This window comes from Hemibagrus wyckioides, linkage group LG17 (genome assembly GCF_019097595.1).
Source record: "Hemibagrus wyckioides isolate EC202008001 linkage group LG17, SWU_Hwy_1.0, whole genome shotgun sequence".
In the NCBI taxonomy this organism is placed as follows: domain Eukaryota; kingdom Metazoa; phylum Chordata; class Actinopteri; order Siluriformes; family Bagridae; genus Hemibagrus; species Hemibagrus wyckioides.
This window is the reverse complement of record NC_080726.1, coordinates 11380234-11386490: the sequence shown is the minus strand read 5'-3', so window position 1 is coordinate 11386490 and position 6257 is coordinate 11380234. Positions and strand designations below refer to the sequence as shown.

The 6257-nt window shown below is 34.5% G+C and overlaps 1 long non-coding RNA gene across 1 annotated transcript in view; it reads right to left on the bottom strand.

Annotated features, from left to right (window-relative positions):
* Nucleotides 1–4333: 4333 nt before the first annotated feature.
* The window catches only part of LOC131367572 (uncharacterized), a 44427-nt gene continuing 42503 nt past the window's right edge, over nt 4334–6257 (bottom strand). Inside the window, exon 5 of the long non-coding RNA XR_009206951.1 lies at nt 4334–4430. This is a non-coding gene — a long non-coding RNA (uncharacterized LOC131367572). The remainder of the gene's footprint in view (nt 4431–6257) is intronic.

The following is a 6257-nucleotide window of genomic DNA, read 5'->3' as shown; positions in this document are numbered from 1 at the left end:
AAAAAAAAAAAGTCAAACATTTCCTTCATTTATATCAATTTATTTAGATTTCAAATTATGCACTATTTAATACTTTTGTGTCATATTAATATTTTGTGACATATTCATTTTATTGAGTCAGTACTTTTGTGTCATATTAATATTATTCATTTAATACTTTTGTCATATTAATATTAATGAGTTAATACTTTTGTGCCATATTACAAAAATGTATATGTTTACAAGAACCCTCTTTGTTTACCTCTTATTATCCTCTTATTTTTGCACATTGTACTGTATAATATACAGAATGTATACTGGTGGTGGTATTTTGTGTATTTTGTGTATCTGTTCTGTACTGTTTTGCACTGTCTTTTGTCTTGCACTGTTTGTACTTGGTTGCACCCAATGCACTTTATGTGGCTAAGACAACTTACTTTAAGTCCTTAGCTCTGTGTTGTTTAGCACCATGTTCCTGGAGAAACGTTGTTTCATTTTACTGAGTACTGCTACATGGTTGAAATGACGATGAAAGCTTCTTGACTTGACTCATATTTTTGGGAATCAATTCGAAACAAGTGATGTATAGCACCTAGAATATGTTTATATAATTCATTATTAGGAGTATATAATTGCAATAACCTTGATGCTTACTTTCTAAAAACTAAACAAAAAATATTTTTTTTATTTAGATAATCTTAACTGGTAGAGAGCATATTCTGTATGGTGCAAGTTACGCTGTTTTAATAATGATTTTTATTGTGCCTATTCTTTGGAAATTCAGTAAATTATTGTAAGAAAAATAAAACGAAGAGGACGTCGAAGATCTTAATGAAAAAGAAGTAGCGGTGACAAAATACATGAAGTACTTTGGGTCCATCGGAGTCAAAAAGAACGTAGGACAAATCCTGCTCAGACATTTTATACTGTGTTTCCTGTTTGTAATTTAAATGAGGTTTCGCTTGCAATGTAAATTGAGTGTGAGAACCAAATGGCCAGGTGATACTATAGTCTAGCCGGATGTCTTTAAATGGTAATCACAGTCACGTATACCCTTTGTTCAGTGGTGGTCCTTGATGTCCTGCTGCCACTGTTCTAAATGTTTTGTAAGGCTGCTTTGAGACAATGTCCTTTGTTAAAAGTGTTATACAAATAAACTGAATTGAACTAACCATATTTCTCTATGATATGTAAGCTTTTTTAAGAATGAGCTCTTTCTGATGTGGAGTGGAATCTGAGTTAAGGCAGTCTGTAATTTCTTACATTAAACGATTATAATAACATAGAAATATAAGAATATAAAGTAATATAATACAAAAAATAATGTTTATATAAATAATATAATAAATTCATATAGCATATGTAATCTTTCTCTTCTAAGAGATAAAAAAAAGAAGAAGCTATATTGTAATACAATATTTGAGACAGTCATGACAGTAGATGAGAATTTTCTAGCTGGGACTGTAAGCCAGTGTCAAATCTTATCCACAGAGCACTGGAGTGGATGCAGGATTGTTATTGTATTCCAGCCAAGCAGCAACCACATCTGATACTTCTTGTTTAATAAGATGGTCTCATCCCTCAAATGACCACTGAGTCTATCAGCTGTGACTTCTGCTTGTATTGAATGAAAACCTGCAACCGCACCAGACCTTTGTGTATAAGCCTCAACATCTTGACTCTTACTACAGCACTCCACTGCGGTGTAAAAGGGGGAGCAAAATGACTCCAGAACAGTGTGTGGCAGAAATGTCATTTTTTGTTGTTGCAATAACAAGGAAAAAAAAAATGCTTTTCAATTTACTCAGCCAGTTTGGTAAACCTCTAGTGCTTTTTCATTGTTTGATTTTCATCTTGTGAATGTTGTTGCTGTGCGCTTGCATGGCTCAGAAATTACAGTCAGTGACACTGGGTCATCAAATGTCCATTATGGCGAGTCCTATGAGAGTTTCCCAGAAGTGTCAGGTGAGAGATATCTATGAAACCACTAAAAACTTTTTTGTTTTAAATTAATCTCTCTTTAGATGGAGCAATCAAAAGGCCATAATAAAGGCTGTCTGATGAGAGAGCAGGCTTGTGATATGAGCAGATGGGACTGATACACTGATACTAAGCACTGAACAGCTTTTAACTTCAGTAAAGATGGAAAAATAGCAACATGGCCAATTTTATTTTTCACATTTAAAACATCAAATGCTCAATTATGGAGTATGAGGTCATACAACTATTAACCCATGAGGTCATACATGTCTTCTAAATGCTCTATCTCGCTTTTCTTAAGGTCAGATGAAAATGTACAGAACATGTCAAAATATTTGTCACTGTTAACCCCTTTCATACCTTCATATTTCATTTCATATCAGTGTTATTAGCATCGAATGGCAATAAGTACAAGATACACTTCAGAACATTTGCCTTTTTGATTCACCTTTACGTGTTTTTCCATTAAACTCGCTAGACCAGCTGTGCCACATCATTAGCATTATATGACTCTGACATATAAAGAAGTGCACTTTGGTGCAAAGTAAGTTGTCATGCCTGATGCCTGGGTGACTACGCCTTAATAAATGTCTATGTAGATTAAATTAGCTGTCATGCATGTAGGTTATGTAGTGTCATCTATTACTCTGAACTCTAACATTTAATAAAGTGTTTTTATTTTTTTAAAGTTATTTTAGACTCTACAGGATTTGTTCAAGTTGCACAGATGTTGTTTACAGGCTGGCTTTGTGCATGCTCTGTGGAAGTCCTCAACATGTAATGCAATAGCAACTGTGTTTGAGAGTTTCTTTAAACGATTCCAGTTCAGTGAGGGCAAGCAAAAGTAGGCGTAGACAAAGGTCATTCGCTTGTGGCGTGCCTTCTTCTGTTGTGGATTTTCTTCCATTTTTATATGATGTTGCATTTTTCAAATATGAATCAAGCCAAAGGCATCATTTCAAACCAGAGATGGGGGTCTTCTGTTAGGAACTCGGACTTGACTCGCACTTGGATTGATTCGTGCGACTGACCCGTGACTTGACATGAATAAAATATTTTAACCGTATAAAAAGAAGGACAAAAATAAATACATTAGAACCACCAAAGTAACACAGTAAGTGAATAAAAACTTTTTTTTTCAGGGTGGCAGCTTTGTCTGTTCTGTGAGTGCCGTGCACAGTAATTTATTGCAGTGTTACTTGTTCGAGTTCACAGAATTAAAGAATAACACCAGGAAAATAGCGTGATATGAGGAGCAGAGCTGGGAGCAAAGCTTTTTTCAGAGTGTAGCTGAAGAACCCTAAGGGCAAATAAGAAAACATGTACATTTTGTTGCAGAAGATTAGAAAAGTAAATGCCTAAAATGCCTAATTTCTTAACAATATACAGTGATACAATTTATTTCATGACTTTACATGGTAGTCAATTAACCATAAAAACACTACACTACATAAACGTGTGCATCATTTACGTTTTTATACTGTACTGGTTTTGCCAGTGATGTTTGAGCTATCATTTAATGCAGTAATGCAGTTTTTAAAACAAAAAATATATATTTTCCTCTACTGAAGAACATGAAATACATTATGTCCAAATGATGCATAGTTTTATTGGTTAAATTCAGCCCTGTTTTAATGTTGGTCTTTGTAAAGTCTTTGGCATGGGATCAATCCTCAAACACAATCAAATTGTGTTGGCTTAAAATAATGATTATTTATGTTAACATGTACTGTAAGCCCTGCTTGATTGGAATTTCTTAATTATAAAATTTTGGTTAGAAAATCTCTTAGTCATGCATATACAGTATATGACTGAAAAGCCTTCTACAGCTTTAAAAAGGACAACATAAAAATGGCATGTTTTATAACACACATTAAAACACACCCATAAAATGATTACTTTTTGAAGAACAAGTGTGTTGCCCATCTAGCCCAATATCTAACAAATAAAGTTAGGATAATTTTGTTTTTATGGTCAAAAATGTTATTTTGCTAGTATCTGTACTGTATATTTTCTAGAAGCAATATAACATTTTTTTTTTCAAATAAAAGGAATTAAATGCTTACAGCCAATGATATCAGTGTTACTGATTAACTGTGGAATAAATAACATATATAAAAAAAAATTAAACCAGGATTTTATATACACTTTTCAACATTTACATTCAAAGCACACTTGATCTACAAAATAAATCTTCTTTGTCTTTTGAATAGTACTTCAACTTCAGATTTTATATTTCAGTCCTTGGTGCTTTCTTAACAGTAAAATACATCACTTGAAATTCAGCACTTGTCTTTTATGGTTTCTTGGAAACTTAGTGCAAACATTTTTTAAAAAACACTTTTGCTTTTTAATTCTGCTGCTTTTCAATTTACCGGATTGTTGTGTCCTTGGCCCTTGTGCAAGAATCCTCAGGATTGATGCGCTGCTAACTGTCTGGGTCTCCAAGCTGATGAGGTTTGCCTCTTTATCTGTAAAAGGCCAGGATACATGTAACATTACCTGCAAGAAGGTCAGAGCCCCAAGTTTAGAGGGGAACTTTCTCATCATCCATCATATCTGCACTCCAGTGCGGCTAACTGATGGGCCCATTTTCTCTTCAGCTGTCACATTCATTTGTAATAAGCTTGGAAGAAGGACAGAGAAAAGAAGCTTGTGCTGACAAAAGAGAACGGGTCAGCCAGCGAATGAGCAGAGCAGCTCTACTGGGAAATCTCTAGACTGTAGAGGTCACTGTTTGGATGCTGCTTTTTTTCAAGGGCAATCACCTTGAATCAACCACTCTGATGATTTGAGGGGACGACTGTTTTCAAAGGAAAAATATTTCTTCTCGTGTGTTGCAGGCCACTTGAGTGAATTTATGAGTGTTTACAGCACAGTGTTATCTGGCTGGTGTGTTCCCCTCACATCTGAATTGAGCATACTCTGTATGCACATGGAGTGCTGTTTACACTATGTGAACAAATAATGATGTGCATTGTAGCTATAATTCAACATGGTCTCGGGCTGTTTGTGCATTTACAACGTGACCGAAATGGTAACTGGCAGATTATAGTGAGGGGATATTTTGAAGTTTGCTGATTTTCTGAAAAGATTATAATTCACGTCATAATGCTGACACTTAATTGGAAGGATAGCTTATAGCTTACAGCAGCCTTCTTTCCTTGGACCTTGCCTCCAATACCACAACTTTGGCTAATTTTTTTAGTCTATTGAGTACTTGATTGATTTTATTTAGATTTTTTTTTATCTTGGTCATTTGTTTCAAATACGTGTCCTATAACAAAATACGGCAAATTATAATTAGGTATGTTCTGATTACATAAACACATTCATTTATTTATTCTTAATAAACAATTCAGTAGACACTGTGTAATTGTATAAAGGTCGCAGAATGAGGATTAGTATTTCTGTAATGAGTTGATTTATAATGGTCAATATTTAAAGTCAAATAGGAAACAAAATCATTATCAATGGAGCAGAGAAAATAGTTGATAGTTGAAACAGTTGCGTGACCCAACAGCTGTTATTATGAACATACAGACAGATAATAGAGCCGTCCTCATTGTTCCCTCACTTCTGGGAGCGCCAGACAGAACAATTAGCCAAAGGTCTCCTCTGGGATGTGAACTTAGAGCTGTTTTTTTTAAACTGTGTTTTATACTGTGTACAGAAGGAGACAAATAAACAAGCAGAGGAAAAGAATGAAATGGTGAAAATGTCAATTGAGTTTTATCCTTTTTATTAAGAGGTCATTTCATGTCATAGCCCCAATTTATCGACACGGCACCTCAACGCATTAGTGTCCTGTCAGCTGTTCAATGGGAAGGCATTCAATTTCAGTCAACACATAACCCCAATTAAAACAAGCAGTGAGAATGTTGCTCACTTGCCCTTTTGTCAATGACTATTAAGTCCAGAGACCTGAATAGTGTGTAATTCAGATTGAGTGCAAATTTAACCAGACTAACCAGAAATACATTTTACATCCAGCTAGATTTTACCATAAAGGATTTAAAAGCATTTAGCAAAGCTGAATGCTAATCTAACTTTAGCAACATTTTATGTGTTGTAAATATTTAACACTAGCTGTGACTAAAGCTTGATTTGCAATATAGAGTATGTTTAATATACATGTAAGCATTTCTATATGTAAATGGACTTCCTAACTGGCAAGGGAAATGAGAATCATCCAGATTCTAACGTATTGCATACTCATTTAACACTGTGACACTCTAATTGTATTAGATACAGATGTCTTACAGCCTTCTTTCACTTTTCTTCACACATGTCGAAGC